We start from the raw sequence: 20,615 nt of genomic DNA, 5'->3' as shown, positions 1-20,615 counted from the left end.
AGGGTGTTTCATTCCTGGTTTTCATTCCGCTGGAGTGGGATGGATGGGTGGATAGATGGATGCATGGGCGCACGGCTGAGAAGAAATGCTCGTTCAAGTTACCAGGCTTCAGTGTCTGAAATGTGGTATCTCTGTCTCTACCTGAGTGCCTGAATACAATAAAAAAGTACCCTGCTTGCTTGGGGAGATACAGGACTCTATCCTCCACAGGTTGCCGTAGGGCAAATCGCTCAGTAAATCACGCCCCCTCCAGCATTTGCTGGATCAAGGTTCAAATTGTACAGATACAAATCCACCACCCATAGTGCTCCCCCACAAGAAAGCCTTGTGGCTTTTTCCTGTAGCATTCTTTTGGGTAAATCCAGGGTTTGTACCAGGGGTGTACAGTGCCAAGCACTGTCACCCCATTATAGCTGTATGGCTGACTGTGTAGTTCTTACTACGTACGAGTTACCTAGGGGTGAGAGTTTGTGATGGCTGGACTGTATACCTTTGCAGAATTAAATATCAGCCAAAACAAATGTAAAATTTCCATTGGTGTGAGTGCATCCAGTGTTTTACCTGTGGAGGACAAGTGAGCTCCTAGCTTATTTGGGTGGTTGATGGAAGACTACTTCAATTAACAAGGCAGTATCTTTCATGATTCCTCTTAATAGGGGCAGCACATTACTTTCTCCACCCGGAGTAATTGATTTTGAAGACCTCTGCATGGAATTTATGTGAAGAGAGAAATGATGGCTTCGTGCCTATGGAGCTTTCATGCTTTTTCTCACAATTATAGACAATTTTCCTCTTTGTTAAAGACAAGCCCAGGAAGAAAGATTGTCTAAATTAAAATGAGATAGAAAAAATAGTTCTAACAAACACATTAAAAGAGTGGTGTGGAAAGAATAAAACATCTGCACTGCATATATGTTATATGTTCATTTGCAAGTGGTATTCTTGGTTACATTTTTTATATCACAAGAAGTAAGCATGATAAATGCTAAAGTGTTTTCGCAATATGGCATGAGTAATTCTCATAGTTGCTACAGCAGAAGCACACATGAAGTGTGATTACTGATGCAGTTATTGCCGGTTTAAGATTGGTTTAACATGTGGGGTTTTTCTCAGTTATGAACAAATTGTATTTCAGCTGAAGGCAGGGATCACAAACTCCAAAATATTTAAGGTTCTCCTCTGTTGTTATATGGGTGAAGTAATGTTGTTCATAGCCATGTTGCACTGGAATATTCCTTCACATTTTATAAAGCTTTTATTTTTACTATTTGAACTTTTTCTGTGATTGCTTTCTCATTAGGAATGATCATACAAGCCAGGATTTGAACTGAGTAATCAAAAAAAGCAGGTTTTGTTCTTGCTAACCTGAATAGTCAAGAAGCTTTGATTTCGTATTTCTTTTCTGTAGTCAGGGAATAGAAAGGTGAACGTGATTTTCAAATTTGAGCAAAAAAGTTCAACACAGTGCAGAGCTAAAATGTACACCAAACTGCACTGGAACTCAGTGAAGGCCTGAAATGAGTCCCTGAAACAATTCAGCAAATTATTCTATACAGCAAGTAAATTTGAGAAAACTGCTTATGAGTGCAGCTAAAGAAGTGGCTAAGATAAAATTTGTTGAGAAGGCTGTTCTTTCAGGTCTGCATTTTTGCCTGGACTTTGAATTCACCATACTCCCTGATATTTTCTTATGTTCTTCTAGAAGTCCAGGGTACATTCTTCTTTCCACATGGATGTGGCAGAGGCAGTGGTGAAGTGAGGGGATTGTGCCTCTAACTCTTGCCTACCACTCGCAGGTCTGTCTACCAATATACAGAACAGTAAACACGAGCTGTGCTTCATAGACATAAATTTCACAACTCACAGATGGTATTGGACATCTGGGAATGACAGTGTTGATCTTGTAGAACAAATAATAGTGGAAAGTATCTGTTACAAATTCTTTTTGATGGGAAGTTTTAATTTTGGGACTGAGTTGATGAATCAAATGAAATTTTCAATTTATGTAGCTGTGACTGCCAGAGCTGCATGAGTTGAAATGGTTTATTAAAAACTTTTGTTACTGAGGGAAGCCAAAGCTCCATGGAGGCAAAATGCAAGAAAGTGATTTGTGTGCATTACTGCATTTATGTGTTGTACTCCCTGCATGCAACATTTTCATCTATTTTCATTTTCCCATGGAACAGGAAACACTTTCAGTCTGATCTGTGACTTGGGAATGTGGGCAAGGACTGGATCAGATTTTTTTATTTCGTTTGTACACTAAGTGGAGATGGTGATAATGAAAGAAAGGTAACCATCTGTACCAAAAGACTTAATGCTTTCAAGAGCATCTTAATTTGTAGTGTTTGTTTAAACACAGAGAAAGTGACTGAGAGTTTTAGAAAATCAGACAGCACAATACCTTCCTTAGAAGGGCAATTTTCAAAAGCACAGGAGGGTGTAACTCGCCACTCATTTTCAATGGCACTACGGTTTCCATTACACAGTGCAGTGCCATTAGTAAGCTTGAGATAGGTGTGCAATGAGCTTGTTTAGTGTGAGCATAATACACGAGGTTTCCACTGTTACATTTTCACAGAGCTCTCAGGCTGAGTGCTTCCCTTCCCCTCTCTAGTTCTGCTGCTGGGTAAGCAAGCAATGAGTGGTTTCCTGGTTTGCACACAAGGCAACATTCCTGAATGTAGTGCAGCCTCTTGGTATGTTCCCAGTAGGCTAGGACATGTAAATATCCTCTCAGCTGTTCCATATGAAAATCTGAATAACAGCTTATCAGACTTGGTATTTTCTTCCCTGTTTTTCCTAGCCAATTTTCCTTAGCTCATGAAAACAATCTGCATTGTATGTAAATATTTATTGTGTGGCACTGATGAGAATACCTACAAGAACCAGTGTGATCTCTGTGTTTACCAGCAGTAAGAGCCCCGTTAGTGTTCTTTGCACCCAGAGCCTGAGGACAAGCTTGAACCAGAGGCATGTTCAGGTGCCCTACCAGGCAATGAATGAGGATTGAGAAAGTTGGTTTCATGTGTTCGCTTTGCTGGAGAAGGCAGTGGGAGAGCAGCGTAGCGCTTTATCTTTCTGGGAAGCAAGTCTGTGCTGTCCACTCTGGATTTACCCACTCCACGCCCGAATATGCACTGATGTTTGACACAGCCCCTGACCACACCAGGGTGGAGTCCATCAGCTGTCTTAACCTGGCTGAGAGACCACAGCCTTTTGGAGCTGCAGAGCAAGAAGGTAAAGGGCAGAGCAGGCACTTAGAGCTATCTGGAAAGGAATTAGAGAGCTGCTTCGTCCTGCTTGATTTTTAAAAACATTTGGGCCTGATGTTTGATGTCATGACGCCCTGTGTCATTGTTTATATCAGCACTAGGAGGAGATGAACTTTATCAAACATTCTTCACTCATCTTGCAAGTAGCCGTAGATCAAACTGGGTAGCAGGCCACTACATCTGTTTGAATTAAGTTCAAAGAAAACATTCAGACGTGTTCCCTGTTCTTTTTTAGAAGACGTGTTTCTTAGGAGCCTGGTGAATGGATTTTTCCTTTTTTTCCTGGGAAATCTGTAATGGTTTAATGATTCCAGAAGAATGGACAACACACACACTGAAATCCTCCAGTCATTTTTGTATAGTAAAAATAGTTTTATTCCAAACCTCTGATTTAAAAAAAAAAAACCTTTCAACAGGCCATAAATATTATATTTAAAGTATTTAAAGACTGTATTAATTGGTTGTGCTTATTACTTGTCCAGTGTAATTGCAGTTGTTCCTCTCAGAATACCTATGTGGGCTTTTTGAATGATATTTTTAAAATCTGAGAGTGAAATATTCCTTTTAGTCCATCCCTTTTTAGTTAATTAGGCAAAAAATGAATGTTCTGCTTGCATGTTTTCACAGACAGGGTGACATAAGGTATCTTCTGCCACTGTGGGTATTTCAAGCACGATGCAGCTGAGAACTGGGAGATCTGTACTACAAAGAGCATGGAAAGGAGACAATGTGAGTATGCAGATGAAGGTTTACATGAGGAAGACCTAGCTGGGTTCATGTTTCACTTCACAGGTACTGCTAGCTCAATTAACATTTTCCCCAATAAAATTAAGACCTGAAAGGATGTGGATAAAATATCCAGATCCTCTTTCCTAAGTTAAAACTCTCTACAGCCTTCTTTTATTTACTTCTCTTTTCTGTATACAATAAGTTCTCTTCTGGAGGCTCAGAGTGAGATTTTCTCTAGGATTTAGCCAAGGTTGCACTTGTGTTCTGAACTCAGGTTTGCTTGCAGAGAAGTGCGTATAAGACAGGACCTAAGTATTGCTTTAAGGCAGGCTCTAATTTCTCTAGTATGAAAGCAGGTAAAGCTAGGTGGCAGATATCAATCTTTCAGGGCCACCCCACCATTCCTTGGGCAGGTATTTTCTGGGTCTTCTACTTGGTCTTCTACACACAGACGTGTTTAACTTGGAGAAATCCAGGATGATTTCAGCTGAGGATGGAACAATACCGTGCCTCCTAACCTGCCTGAAGCCTTATGTGATGGAGGAGACAAGCAAAAGTACCCATTGCATCAGATTTGTATGAAGGCAGGTAGAGTCCAACACAAGACAGCTACCTGGGGAAAGCACCTTCTTACCTTGCAGTCCCATGCCAGGCCTAGCCCAGAGGTGGAGAAAAGACATGGTCCTGGGCAGGCATAAGAGAGGAGGGGAGGCTCCTAGGGACCGCTTTCCTTTCTTGGGTGATTTCTTTTACCCTCTCCCACCACGGATCCAAAAGGAATGCAAGCAGGCCACTCCCAGACAAGTGCATCCCCTCACATCGTCTTACTGCTATGCTTGTGCCAGTGGGAAGCCCTGACTGGGCAGCTAGCCCCTTTTCCCCGTGCTGCCCTGCTGAGCCTGACCCCTGCAATGCCCAATGTGGAAGGAGAGCATTGTTGATTTACTGTGGGTCTGGTTAACCTGGGTGGAGAACCATCAATGCTGGCATGTAGTAAGCATGTAATTTCTAGGTATTTTGTTCTTTATCTCTTTATCTGTGACCCTCTGTAATATCAGTAATACTACTTATGACATTGACCTACACAGCCTGCAGCGAAAGTCCCAATGGCTATGTTAATGAAGGGAACTCCGTGATGGCTGTGCTTGGCCTCTTTGGGGTTAGAGGCAGCAAGTCTTGTTGCTCTTTTGTTGTAAGCAAGCTCCTCTGCCCTAATTCAACTCTTGAGTTTAAGTCCTGGAGGATTTTTCATCAAGGACAAGCCCAAAATAATGAGTGAGATTTCTAAGCAAGGCTGAATTATCAACCCTAGTAATTCACCTCTCCTAATTATTGATGCATTGCTTAGATACACATCTCTTTCCTGTAAAAAACAAGTCATGTCCCGCTTGCCTGGAAAAAATTGGTCCTTCTTCCACTCTGTAAATAATGGCTTCAAGCCAGTCTCTTTCAAGGCTTCCTTTGCCTGGAGTTGCATTGAAATGAATACTGTTAATAGGCCTCTGTTTCTGCCTTAGTTGCTCTTCCCTCGAGCCCTAGAGAACTTGCTTTTCTTGGTACTGCAAGATGAGAAGTTCCCTTGTTATACAATGTCTCTTGCCAAAATTCAGGAGGGACTGCTGCTCTTTAGGATAATGAGCTGCAGGTCTGTGCTAATCACTCAAGGGAAATTTACAGCAGTACTTGTCAGCTACCTCTGCATCTGTCCGGCATGGTGTCATAACCATCTCTGGCCTTCCAGTCTGAATCCTGGTGCAATGAGCACAGCTGAAGGCTGGACTACTTCATCTACCTGTGAATAAGCTATGGTTAACACAGTTTGAATGTGCTAAGCAGGGTATAGCTCAATTAAATAAACTGATGGGCTAAGAAGGTGGAGCCTGGGAGCAGAACAGACAAGTTCTGCCACCGTGCTCCTCAGAGCAATCCCTAGAGTGGTACTAGGCAGCAAGAGCTGTGAGATGCACTTTAGCGCTCCTGCTACCACACAGGAGCAACTGTAGCACCTGTATACACTGCAGGTAGACAGATATGGAGTGGACGTGCAATGTGAAGAATGTTTGCAAGTGCGCTTGGCTCACCTGGAGATTGTAACTTACATCAGCGCCCACTCCCTTTTACAAAATAATACAGGATTCTTTTTGCTTGCTTACATCAATCCATGTATGACTCATTCTTTAAATAAAAGAGTAAAAACAAGCAACGCTGGTGTCTTTGAATATGGCCACACTACTTCAGAAAATGCTCTGAAGTGGTGCTCTCTGTGATTGTTATTGTAGAAGGATCTCTCTTAATTTAATGTATAAAACCGAAAATAAACCAAATCCTTTTTAAGTTAGGAAGCCTATGAAACTCTCTATGAAGCTTTGATATGGAGTCTCTTGCCAGTATGACCAAAGGAAGGTGATTGTGTATAAAGTTCCAGTCTGGAGGAAAAGTCTTATCAGTCAGCGTTTGTGTGATTCCATGTGGCTCTCTCCTGCAGTGATACAAAAATAAAAACACCAGCCTGAACCAGAAAGCATTCAGATACTTGTAATCATCTTCTAGGGAGGAGGAATACACCTACTGCAGAGAGAATCCTCCAGCAGGCTCAGACAGCTTGATCCTAGGAAACGCATGAGTCAGAGCAATGTTAGGCAAAATGGTTTAATCGTTCACTTGGAGGTCTTCAAATAGCAGTACTTACCCATGGCATTCCTGGTATTCTGAAGTCCTGCACCTCCGCACATTTACTTGGAAGCTACTGATATCCTGGCAGTTTGATGTAATCACTCATGAAGAACATTGATTTTTAAAGACACCTGTAGTATTTCAGAAATTTTTTTTTAAAATAACTTCTAAGAGAGAACACTTATCCACATGGAAGTCTGTCATAACAGTGAGCTCCTCCACCAGACTTTACAACATCTGCACAATCTCCAACTTTGTATTACCTTGGTCATGCTATGCTAAGTTAAGCAAATTGTTATTTCTAGACCTGTCTGTCAAGTGAAGGAGTTGTGAACTGGGATTCAATTTGCCTAGGACCAGTCAGACTGGCAGCAGCAAAACTTGGGTTTGAATCTAGGTATTTCTAGCTCTGGGTCCCAAAAATGTATGGTCTATGAGCCTGGAACATTTTCTTCATGCTTGGTAACAGGTAGCTTCAGTAATCACTGCTCAGCTCTAATGAGAAGGTAGACTTGCATTTTTGCTTTATCCGGCAGGTAGGCCTGTCTCAATACAAACAAGTCACACATGCAGCAGGACTTAGAAGGAAGGCTGAACGAGAGCCAGGGTTGTTTTAATTTATACAAGAGGCGACTCAAGGGTCATGTGATCCTTCTTCATGTAATTACAAGAGTGCTTCAGGAGAGAAAGGCATAATCTGTTCTCTCTGTCTGTGGTGGATAAGATAAAAGCAGCAGGCTGAAATTACAGGAAGGGAAATTTAGATTAGATGTTTTCCACTTGTTAAGATAGTGAAACATTTGAAAAGCTTGCCGGGGAGAAAGTAGGATATCCAGGCCTGGAAAAAATAGGGATGGTTGAAATGGTGTTCATGCATTCACAGAGCTGGTATGGGCTAGATTAGCATGCTTAACCTGTGGAATATGGACCACAGAGTAACAGTGCATGAGATATGCAGGGTCCATGCAGCATGAAAGGGCAATGGGAGAACAATTTAAAGAAAACCCTCAGTCCACAGCCAGTGGGGATGTGGTAGATCTCTGCCCTCTGCTCTGAGGGATTATTAGACATGTTGGGGGCAAACCCAGTAAAAATACCATTTTGTAAAATGGTAACTCTTTGACCAAATGCTGACTAATGTACTCATACATCACTATCCCTTCTAATCGCTATGAAGTTCTGAAATGCTAGACGGCTTGTAGCCTTTCCTGATTAAAGAAGGCTGAGGCATTTTTGACTACCTGACTTTCTGGGTTCCCCCCAGACATCTTGTCTAAGATAATGTAAATTTCTGAGAGAAAGTAACTCATATTTATACCTGGAGATTTTTACAGTGTGTTGATAACAAGCAGCTACCCAAGAGCCAGTCTTTTGTCACTGAAAGCCCACAATGTTACCGAAAAATCGTAAAAGAACTCCTTAATACTGATGTAGTATTAAAGAGCAGGCATTCTTTATTATGGCGCCAGATGCATGGGGGATAGCTCTGCCTACCATGCATACCCTAAAACAAAAGTTCATCCCTTATATACCTTAAAGACATAAATATTCATACATTTCTTGAGAAGTCTCCGCCTCTCCGCCTATCTACTACATTTACATAATGCTGGCGTTGCAAAACTGCACTACACATGCACAGGGGTCTCAGGTGGTCGTCAGTGGTCATTTGGGGAGTCAGCCCCCCACTCCTTTTTCCCTTTTATGGTCACGAGTCTTAAGGACAATTTCTTCTCCTTGGATGTTTCCCAACTCTGTTGTTTGGCCAAGCTGTTCTTCCTTATCAACCCTGTTTGGGCAATCCTGCCAGGATGTTTCTGTTCTCAAGGTTAGGATATCTTCTCTGCACACATTAATCACTCATAGGCCTTGTTAAATTCAAAGCTAATCATTGTTTGGTAAAAGAATTTCTCAACAACAAGAGCCTTCTACATTTTGAGTGACTATCGAAACAACTAGGGACGCCTCAGGATTAAACATTGCAATGCAGCTCTACCCCCTATATGCCATGAAGTAGTTCTTCCTGGGATTGACACAGACTTGGGAAAGGGTGGACAACGGTGAATGCCATGCTATAACTTGGTTCAGCTGTTTTCTTCATAATTCCTTCTCTGTCTATGATGTTGAGGCAGCAACCTGGGTATTTACCAGTTACCCTTTAGTAACCAGGAGCTCTTTCCTCTGCCAGCAAAGAAAATGAAGGAATCCTCTAGTTAGAGGTGGCAGAATTTCAAGAGGACCAGCTGTGTTGTTGCTGTAGCTGTTGAATCACCAAGAAAACTATGGCCTTGTTTGTCTCCTAGCAGGGCACATGAATCACAAGGAACCAATGGTAACAAAAAGTACAACGTTTTGTTAAGTCTCCGTTCCTACGGATTCACTCTTTTGGCCTTACCTCATGCTCTCATATCAGTATTTCCCATCTCCCATTTGTGTCCTAGTGGATTACCTCTGGAAGGCAAAGAAAAGTGCCTGTACGAGTGGACCACTTGCCAATGCTGACTGCTGCCCAAAGGGATGTGCTTCTCCCTGTCTTTCCCTTGGAACAAACATTTAAAAAGTGCTGACTTCCATCAACCTGATTTTCCCTGAGACCTCTGTCCTACTTTTGTTTGAAATTAGCTAACTGTTTCAAAAGATATTGCGGGAAGCAGACAGATGAACAAACAGATAACAGGTAGCATAACCCAGTAAGCTCTTGTTTTCTTAGGAAACCAGGCTAAAACAAGCACTGTTTAATCAAATTTTTGCTGCCTGTGTTGGTCAAGTCAGGCACTGAAGAGAAAGCCTATGCTTGAAAAACCAGGCAGCTAAATCCAGCAGATTCCTTTGGGGGGCACATTGACTATAAAGTCCCTGCCCAGGCTGATCTGATTTAATCCTCATTGATCCAATGTTCGGCACTGCTCTCAGTACTGCTTCAACCTGTGGGCACCTTTGTGGCTGAAGGATGGGACTGAGTTCAGAAGGACTGGTGATGGGTGGTGGTGCCTTCTTTTGGGACTAGAGGGAGAAGATAAGGCAATAGGATGAAGGATATGGCAAGGGGGTAACTGCAGAATCTCAGTACAAAGTATTGCCTTCCAGGACACCTTTATTAGTCTCCTTGTCATGTGATTAATAGCAAAACATCAGCTTTTAAAAAGCATCACTCGGATTGAAGTGGAAACTTTTTGGGTAAGGAGCAATGCTTAGAAAGCATTCTGCACATTTTGTTCTCTCCCAAGGGGTGAACAGTAGTTATATAAATAGTTTTGGGGGGGTTTGTACTGTACCTTATTACTGCAATATGCTCTAGTTTTTGAAAGCTGTTCATTCATTCACCGTGTTCATCTTCAGAATGGCTTTCATCCTCCAGTCCACTCCAAGGATATGAGTTTTCCTCATAGCTGTCCAGTCTGTCACTGCAATATCATTTGAATTATATAGTGCCATGCCCTAAGGATGATTCCAGTCCATACAGGGAGTTTTTGACTGGTGGCTTGCCTTGCTATCTTGAGAGAAGATCTCAGTGGCTTGACATCCACTAGTTGTAGACAACAGGTTATGTGGTGTGCATACTACCATATCCAAGACCTTCTCTGGGCTCAGCCCAACCCCTGCCAATTCTTATAAAGTACCCCTTGGATCCCAGAGATCTGGCCTTACTAAATTCAAACATGGCTTTCTAAAGATAAAACAGAAAGGATCTTTGGCAATCTCTTTTTGCCAGGTTACCTCAGTGCATATAGCACAGTGCTTCTTTTCATGTGTTTGAATGTTTTATATCCAGAAGACACCCTTGGTGAGGTACCAGCAAATCCTCAGGCAGCGGTATGGCTTGAGGCCCACACCCTTGATACCAAGATTGCCTTTGCAATGTTCATGTTGCATTCAAAAACTGCATTCCCTGCAGAAAATGCAGGGAGGATGCAGGAAATGTAAAAAGGTTTCCTGTCATGCCATGAGATGATATGGTAGGTTTGTATCATCACGAGCCTGCAGTATTTGTTTTCTTTGGAGATCAAAGCCATTATTTAAGCAAGTCCATTATTTAAGCAAGTTATTTCAGCAATAATCACATTCCCATTATGGGAAGTACAAGGGTTTGTACATTGTCCTCTTGGCTGTTGCTAACCTTTGGTGCAAATCTGTCTGCCTCCCATAGGTGTATCTAAAGAACTGCTGCATGAGGAGTTCTTTGGAAAAGCTGGACCTTTCTATTTTACCGACAGAAAACAGTGGTCTTCTCTTTGTATAAAGGGAGGTGCTAACACATTGACAAATACTGACTTGCAAAAAGAGGCAAAAATGTCCCATCCAATTCAGATAATCCCCTCAAACTCAAATCCAATATGTGAGTCAGGTTTATTCATCTGAGATCACTGATCAAAAGGTGTTCCCCATTCAAGCAGGAGGAAGGAGGGACAAACCAGAGTGCCTCAGAACATCATTCTCTTCTTTTTCCACCCAGTTCCAATAGCTCAAGCTCAGGCAACCCGGGGAGATTCAGGCCTTCCTTTGAGAGCTCAGCTCAGCAAAGCTCACTCCTGAGACATCTGGGCTGGCTGATGATTTTGTGGCCACTTCAGATGTGGTAAATGCACTGGAGCTCATGCTTCAGCACTGTGCTTGACCAGTGTCTAAAAATGTGCATGTGAACCTAAGATATGTGGGTCCCAGATTTATAAAGCAGTTTTGTGCCTACCTAATTCCATATATGTGACTATCTTCAGTGGGACTGAACCATGTGTTTAGTAGGGACTGAGAGACGCCAGGCTGAAAGGCAGCTGGTTTATTGCCATGCAAAGAGCAGCCTTTTCATATTGACTGTAACACTCACTTGCATCTGTGGTTTGATCATGTCATTTAACTTCTCTACCTTGGTTGTTTCATCTCAGAAGGCAGATTGCTAGGGTTTGCCTTTTTGACAGGTTATGTAGGAGGATTAATTCATGAGTGTGTGCCCTGGACTTCAGAGAAGTCTGGCAGCATGAAAAACTATAATTAAGAATTGTTTGTCCTGCACTTGAAAACACTTGCACAATAGCCTTATCCTGAGCACAGCCGACTGTTTGCCACTACTGCTTAAAGCAGTAAAGGTTGAATGTGCTCAGCAGGATCCGAATCAGACTAAAAATTTCCTGTTAAGATACCTATTGGAAATCCAAATTTTGGGAAGAACCTAAAGCTTTTAGAACCAAGGGAAACTCCAAAAGCCAAAGCAGTCAGTAATAGCTTTCCACCGACTCCAGCAGGCTTTGAACCAAGCTTGTATCTCCTACAACTGTCTCAGATAGATATCACTTCATCACCACACATACCTCTTCATCTTCTGCTTCTCTCAGAAAACTGGAATCCAGCAAGCTCTTCAAGGCAGGAAACGAGTCTTTCTGACATAAAGGGAAGAAAACAGCATGTTGCTTCTGCACCAGCTATCAAAAATCTAGCATCCTAATTTAAAATTATAAATGGAAAAGAATTGTGAAGGATCGGAATACATACTTGTGGGACTGAGCAGCGTTTTCCCTTGGGCTGAATTTGGACTTGGATTTGATCTTGAGATAGCTGTGGAGTTGTAAAGCTAGTTTGATGGAGTTGTAAAAAGTCAGTATGATGCTGAAGGAAAAAAAAAATCAAGCTTTCAGAAATAGAATAAAGAAGGATTTTTTGATTTGAGGGAGTCAGGAGCAGCACCTATAGATGTTTCACCTGTAGATGCTGGATCCACATGGAGATGGTGAGTGATTGGGAGTAGGAAATGACAGACAATGCCCACCAGCACCCTCAGTTCTGACAAAACCCACTTTGCAGGAGATTGGATCTCCATTCTAGAGTATTATATTGTCCATTTCATGCCTTCTGCATTCCTAGTGAGGATTTCCTGAAAGTAAGGGGAAGAAAAGAAATAGATATTGTGTAGCCTGCTAGCCTGCCTTTTAGTGCAGTTATCTGTGGTGCAGAGGAAGATGTATGGAAATGGTGAAAAATAATGCTGCGGGCTATAGCACAGGAGCAGGCAGGAGCTGTTTTATCCAGTTCCTGATGGAAAAGTAAGGCTGAGGTAAAGGGGTGGGCGGAGCAAAGGTGATAGCAGCAATTTATTTGGGGGGGAAAATGTAGGAAAAAAGCTCAAATGGAAAACAATGCTTCTTGGCTAGAGCATTCTCTTTGCACAGGGTGGGCCTGGGTAGATGTGGCATTTGGCACAACTTCCAGATGGTGGGCAGGAACAAGAGTGGGGTGCGTGGGACTTCCTACAGCTTTTCTGCTGCTTCAGGTAATGTTGAATGTCCTGTCTGTGTGCCCATCTCACTGATGGAGGGTTGGTCTCTGGCCAGGGGCAGGGTGGAAATGAACAATTAGGTGGGGAAAGAGCAATCATATGAAGATAAATGATTGCCAGGGAGGTGGAGAGCACGAGACTGGGGATGTACAGCAGTGGGGCTGTGACCCTTCACTGAGGGGGCACCAGTGGTGGCAGGAGGGTAGGGGGATTGAGAGGTCTTGTGCTGCGGTCTGGGTTTGAGTGCTGAAGGAGGTCAGGGCTGTGCAGAGCAAGAGGTGGGGCTGGTTGTGAGGCAGTGGGGTGGTACTTGAGAGGATGGAAACTTAGAGGATGCATGATGTTTGGGGAGGGAAGAGAGAGAAGGGAAAAGTTTGAAAGAAGATCTGGGGTCCTGGTTTGGAGAGGAGCAGGAAACTCTAGGAGATTTACATGGGAAGAGAGGACAGGAGTCTTCCCCTGGTAGCCCGTTTTCCACCCACAGCTTCAGTGAGTAATGCCAGGTGTATACTCCCTGTCACCTGATGCAAAGCTATGCCTCCCTTCTCACTCCATCCTCCCTGGCACCTTGGGGCTCTTGCTCTCCTAGGGCTTTCCATCTCTTCAGATGACCATTCAAGGCTGATGTTAGCCCAGGAGGCTACACAGCCACCCTGTGTGGCAGGCTGCCCCAGGAAATGAGCTGCAGAAGAAGAAAATATGGTACACCCCCATGCCTGGCGATACAGCCCTCCACACTGCAAATGGCAGCTGTTACCATGGTGCTGTACCTGGAGAGTGGCTGTCTCTGGTGTCACGCTCTGGCTGGACACACGATATCTCTGGCTCGAGTCTTTTTGGCTTAGGCTTCTGTTTTCTGCTGTAGGAACGAATGGTGTCTTCCTTTGTTTAGAAAATCTGCCAAGATGCCTATCTGCAGAGACCTTCCACTTCTGACCAGAATCGGTATTGAGCTCTTCACAGTGGCTGGGCTTGCTCTGTCCCAGTGAAATGTGCTTAATTGTCACCATTTAACCTTTTATCCGTCATTTGTGACTGATGCAGGCTCACCACCTGGGGAGAGCTGGGGAGGGATATGGATGCGCCTGGCTGTTTCCAGATGTTTGTTGTGCACACTTGTTGCAGCTTTGTTTAAGTAGAGGAAGCAGATCTTGTTAGTACTTATCTTCTCAGTAGTGTTGATTCCCTCTTTGGCTGCAGCATTTCAGTCAGTGGCTGACTGCTGTATGAATGTCCCAGAGTTGTGGGTGATTGGAATCTCATTTTGGGGATGACATTGGGGTGATATGCCTTATATTTGCCTTACTCTGAAGGCTGCTTGTTGCATGACAGTGCAGTCATAGTTGTAGCTGCAGCAATTCTCCTCTATCTCAGGTTTTCCAGACACTGGTAGTGCTGTAAAAAGCTGCTGTTTACCCTACCAAGAAAAGAAAGGCCGTTGAGTAAATGTTCCCTTCCCCTCACTTCTCACTGGTTTGGTATCTGGTGTGCAGTTTCAGTCCAGCCTGAACCATCTGTAGCAGGAGAAAGAAGACACACATGAAAAGGGGAAGACTGTATAGGGGGACTTTACAGGAGGATGCCAGTGTCTAAGGAAGCCAAAAACACAAAGCCACAGTATCTTGGCTTGAAATGTATGTTTCCCTTGATCATAGCATACCATACAGTTGCAGTATTTGGCATCTCCTTTTGGAGGTCAAGACTGGAATGATTTGTGTGAGACTGGCTAAGATTTCCTTAGCAAGGATATCATTCTGTAGAAGCGCGTATGTTATTCAGGAGAGGAAAAGACTACCTGGAGCATTTCTGTTCTGCTCAAATACAGTGTATTCCCCTCACTTGTGTGTTTGATTGAGCGTACTTTTGAACGCCTCTGCTGATGTTCATGCAAAACACTCTTTCTTCTTGTGGTTGTTAGTCTAGATGAGCTACTTTACTAGTGAATCCATCCAGTTACCATACCCAGGCACAAGGCGGGGACAGCAGAGGAATCACTGAGTCTAGGGCAGATAGGGTTCTGAGGGGAAGACCCATAAGAGTAACCATGCTTAGGCAGAGGTTTTTCAGACTTATTTTGAGGTGGCATTTGATTAATTAATCTGGTTCAACAAAGCACTGTTGACTTGATGAACCTATGGCTGCATGCTTCAGTCTGAGAGAGGGAGGTCTCTTCTCTTCTCCCTTTGCTTTTCTGCTAGGCACTGTGTCCTCTGGGACGGAGCTGAGGAGCTGCGCATGTCAGATTGACTTTGTGGGGGTAATGATGCTTGTGTGATGTATGCTCTGTGCTAGAAGGCAGTGAAAAAGCCCCTTCCCTCATATCGTCCTAAAGGCCAGATCCCCCCTTTCCATATGGATGACATTGCAAATAAACCAACCCGTGATTCTCTCCTTTGCCCTTTATGTGGCAAGTTGTGGGAAGGGAAAGAGTCTTGGTGATTTGATCCCTAGAAAACCCCCTCATTAGCACAGATCCAGCCACAGAAACAACACAGAGCTCCTGGGAACTGGCTGAATGAAATTTGCTTTTCCGTGCCTCCACTGTTGGTGTTCCCAATGCTGGGGCATCCTGAACTCCTAGACCTGGCCTCTTGCTTCCCTGTCAGAAGCAGGATGGAGGGCTTTCCCCCATCCAGAGGGATGTGGGTTGCACCCTTAGTGCTGAGGAACAGCAGGAGCAGAACTCAGTAGGCATTGGAATCCCAGGGGTAACTGCCTATTTCTCCGTCACTTTTGGAGGTGCTTGGGAAGAACATGGCCAACTTCCTGGCTAGGACCCTTCCTTGGGTTCTTTATTCTGGAGAGCTTTTAGTAGGGCCCCTAGGTGACACCATGAATGCTGCACAGGGCTGCCACTTTTGGAGGGAGTCCCAAGGAAAAGATTTAGTGACTGCTGTGGGCTCACCAGTCCTGCACAAACTCCCAGGAGCTGTGGCTGTTTGCTGGGGAGGGGACAGTGCTCTTGGCTGTCATTGGTGGCTTGCTCAGAAGGTATAGAGAGATGGGCTGATTTCAGGACCCTACAGCCCTTTGCTAAAGAGAAAGCCAAAAAGAGAGATTTGCTAGAGACGGGGGAGGGCAAAGGTTAAGATTAAGAGAGGAGGTGACAGCAGAGACCCAGGAGGTGGCCATGAACCTGCCACAGCAGGCACATTCAGCAGGGTTTTCTGTATCCTTCAGTTTGGCTTGGGCTAACAAGGAGATTTGTAAAGACTCGCCCTGCAGGGGAGGTACCTGTGCTGTGCTGTGAAGTCCCTGTTTTTTGGAGATAAATATCAAATTGGAGATCCCCAAAGTCTGATGGGTGGAATAACAAGCCTCTGAGATTTCCCATCAAATGCTCTCATTTTGGCCAGTTAAAAGGCTCTCCAGACAGGGAATGTTGGTCATTTCCTTTCCTCCCAAGGAACATGTCAGGTGGAGGAGGGAATAAAGTAAAATCTCTGGAGACAAGAGATGGAGGGTCTGGAAAAATTATGTTTCCTGAAGTTCTAGGCATGGCAAGACTCTCAAGAATTATCAGTGGGGGAGGGAGCAAGACAAGAGTCAGTTAACCCCTAAAAGGGAAATTTGCAAGAGCTTCGAGTGGGAGGCCAACCCAGCCTGACAACCTGCGGGGAAAGAGCCATGTGAAGAACAATAATACTGGCATGGCTTGCAGTGTACCCCTCCTCAGAACAATGCCAGCTAACTAGCCTGTGCATGCACTAACCCATTCCCTGCTGTGGCTGTCACCCTGGGCATTACTATAATGATTTATTAGTGCCACCTGACTCTTCTTGAGAAACACACACATCCAGTTGTTTCCCAGTCTGCACCTTAGCTCCAAATCTGCTGTTCCCCTTGTGCTGTTGCAGCTACTTTTCCACCCTTAATTCAGAAAGAAAGGGTTGTGATGGTGACTCTCTTTTTTTAAGTAAAAGAAGGAAAAAGAAATTTTCCCAGCTGTGTCCAGTAAAATCCAGACATACAGAGGAAAATCCAATAAATGATTAGCTCAGTCTTTCCATCTGCAGATAATGGGATTTCTGGTTGGAATTTTTTTTTTTTGATTGCTAGCCACCTTCTCCGTCATGGAAGAAGATAATCTCTTTGACTTGAAATGCAATGTCCTGAGCCGTTTTCTGACAAGTACCTGGATGATGGCTTACATGTGGTTTTCTGCCTTTTGGATGAGGAAGAATAAATTGGAAGTGAGTTTCCTGTGCTCCTCTCATCTTCTTGTGAGAGGAGTATAATGAGCAAGAGAACACCTTTATAGGCAAAAGATTACAGAGTTTATGCATTGGTTATTCTTTACAGACCACTGATTGCAATACACTTTTTTTTTTTTTCTTTCTGAGGGGGCACAGTAGTGAGAGAAGGTATTTCTCTCTGTGAATTTTTGACCCATATGATTAATGTTAATCTTAGGAATTGGGGGGAAGAAGCTCATGCCAGCTGCCTGGAACAGGCACTGACACAGCAATACTGTGATGCTCAATCCATGGCTTGGCCCAGGTGTGGCCCTGTGGTCCCACGTTGTGACCAGAGGCAGGTTTGATCCATGTGGTACAGTCAGAAAAATGGGTTTGGTTTGCTGCCCTGTTCCCACTCTGGGGATCAAGCGTGGGGCTGCTTGATGGGCACACTTCGGCAGCCCCTTGGCACTGTATAACTTACCCATTTTCCTGTTTCTTGACCTCCTGTTTTCCACCCAACACTCCTTGCAAACAAGCAATCCACCACAATTACTTTTTTTGCCTTTCGTTGCAGTTTTGCTATATGGCATACTCAAACTTTGTATTTTTAATACCATTATGTAGGCAGCCTCAGCTGATAGGATCACCAGAGCACCACTGGCCTTGCAAGGCTCCGCTCCCCAAAATATCCCTAGAAACTGCCTGCGCAGTTTGGCCGCTTCTCACACAACTCCCCCTTAACCGAGCTGTGAGATCCAGCCATCCCTCATAGTGCTTTCACGCTATCTGCTGTGGCCAGTAACTTCTGACGTCACCCCTGGTTTCCTGTGCCCCATTTGCACAGCCGGGTCACCTGCCTGGTGTTCGCTTCCTGCTCCCCATCATTGCCCTTGGCTGGGAGATTTGCAGCAGCTTAGCCACTGAACCAGGCTGGACATTCCTGTGGGGCTGACCATTTGCCATCTTCACAGAGGTTGACTGATGGGTCCCTGCCTCTGTCTTTTTTTTTTTTAATTCTAGGTTGGGCTGTGTCAAAATACATGCCGTATGCCCAAAGTTAAAACCTTAAGCAATTTGGAGCGCACTGTAGATGTGACAAGCCCTCATAGCTACTTAGCAAGCTGCCAGTTTTTGTATCAGCTTTTGTTGCACTTGGTTTTTTGATATAACTAACGGGAAACTTAAATCAAGCCTTTGGATAAAAAAATACAGATTTCCTTCATAAATGCACTAAACCCACCCCATTTCTCTGCTGATTGCCTGTTCACAATAATGTTTTGGGATTTGATAGGGCCCTCGTGCAGAAAGCGATGATCGATGGTGTAAGAAATACCACCTTCCCTTGTGCAAATCTCAGAATGGCTGGTGCCAAACCCCGTCACCCTCCTCTGCAGTGAAGCAAACTAGCAGCTAGATGCCAGCATGGCAGAGGCTTGCAGGATCATCCTCCCCAGGCTAGCAAATGGTCTCCTCTCCCAGTCCCATGTCACAGAGCATGTTCCCAACAGCCTAAATGTCTGTGTGGCTCAGGCCAGATGCCTGCATTGGAGAGAAAAGGTCAAATTCTTCTAAACTGAACACAAATAGTGGAAAAAAAGCCACAGCTGCCACCTAGGTGCCCCAGGCCAGGCAAGGGGCAGCACCAGCCTCCCACTGCCCCAAATCCAGCTTTTGCTCCCAGATGCCTCCTCGTCCCCAGCAGCATTACCTCAGCCCTGCCGGGGAGGAAGGAGGCAGAGCACATCACCTCCTCAGAGACCCAGGTGCTGGGTGGGGTTTTTTTCAACTGCATTAGCTCAGATGTGACACAGATGGGGAATCTGCAGCCTGTGCCCCCAAACGGGCTCCTGGGGCCTCAGAGGCGCCTGAAACAGATGGGATGAAACCCTGCTGGGGCCGAAATGTGCTTGGCATTGCTGCCCTAGCTGGGGGAGAGGGGTGAAACCCTCCAGCACATCACCCTGCCCTGCCAGGGCACTGCGGTCCACAGCATGTGTTGGCCATGGGTGGAAGGGCACAGGGCTGCGTCACAGCGACATGCTGCTCCTGTGGGTACTGGGCTCAGCCCTGGCACCCAGGGCAGATGCAGACAAGGCGGTACCTGCGGGCCTGTGCAGGGACCTCTGTGGGACCCATGCCAGCCATTCTGGGGAATGGAAATGGTTTCATCCGACTGTTCTTGGAGGACAGAAATGACTGGAGTGGAGGGCTGCTGAGCAGGGCAGGAGGCAGATCCCGTGCTGCTCCTGGGATGTGTGGGTAATCCTGGCTTGTGGTGCTGGGAAGCTGGTGGGAGGCTTGGGATGGGGAGAGGGGAAACTGTAGGGAAAGAGCGGGATGCCTTCTGAGATACAGGGTACACCAGGTCTGAAAGCACCCAGGTGACAGAGGCAGTGCAGTCTCCTGCAGGGTGGCATGGGTGGAAAGCAGGCGAGAAAGAGGGGTTTGGGTTAGGAATAGCAGCGTGAGCTCTGTGTGCTGCAGACTTACTGGGAGGAAGATGGGGAGATGCTGCTGGATGGAGCCTTCAGATGAACTGGAAGAGCAGAGGGATGGTGCTGCCACCCATCTTACCCCAGGCCAGGGTGCATCATGCTTTATGCCTGGACTTAACCTTTCTGCTCACAGAAATGGATTTTTTTGTTGTTTTTTTGGTAGTGGAGAACTGAAAGGGTGAGGGAGTGTGGTGCCGGCAGTGAGCTGGGAGGCTGATGGGGAACAAGGCAGGGCTCTGCTTTCTCCTCAGCCGCAGAGATGCTGCTGTGTCTGGGTGTGGTACACTTATGTCAGTGACTTCATGGTGATGCACTTCTACCACCAGGACTGTCCAAAACCTTTCATAACAGGAAAGCAGCTGGAACAGCCTTGCCTTCCACCTAACACACAGCTTTGTTTTCCAGGGCAGGGGAAGGAGCAAACATTAAAGTGTTTAGTGAGTCTTCGACCTTTCTCCTGTCCTCAATTTTGGTGGTTTTAAAAAAAAAAAAAAATCAGAGCTTTCAGGTGCTACTGAACAAAATACAAATACACTGAAACTACAGAAATGAACATCCTTCTTTCTCCAGTCTGTCAGCTACTTGTGTAGCTAACGCCTCCTGTAACTGGGGCCAGGAGATTTGGGGGTATTTTCTGAAGTGCAGCTTCCAATGAGGAAACCCTTTTTCATTAAAATGGGCAATTTACAGAGTTCCTGGTCAGAGAAATCCTAACAATGTGGCTGCATGCTCAGAAACCTGATGATGAAAGACAACTTTCAATGAACTGTGAAAAAAATAAAAATGAAAAATCAGTTTTGAATGTTCAGATGGGGTTACTCCAAAGACATCTGTGTTCTTTCGCTTTTTGAAGTTGGGCCGTGAAGGAAAGCCCCAGGGCTGGAAAAGGCTTTTGGGTGGTTTGGGGGTTGGGGTTTTTTTTTTTTTTTTTTTTTTTTTTTTTTTTCTCTTTTCTTTTTTTTCTTTCTTTTTTTTTTTTCCCCAGCAACTGCGAGCAGCA

This window comes from Grus americana, chromosome Z (assembly GCF_028858705.1).
Source record: "Grus americana isolate bGruAme1 chromosome Z, bGruAme1.mat, whole genome shotgun sequence".
Taxonomy (NCBI): domain Eukaryota; kingdom Metazoa; phylum Chordata; class Aves; order Gruiformes; family Gruidae; genus Grus; species Grus americana.
Note: the sequence above shows the minus strand (reverse complement) of the source record.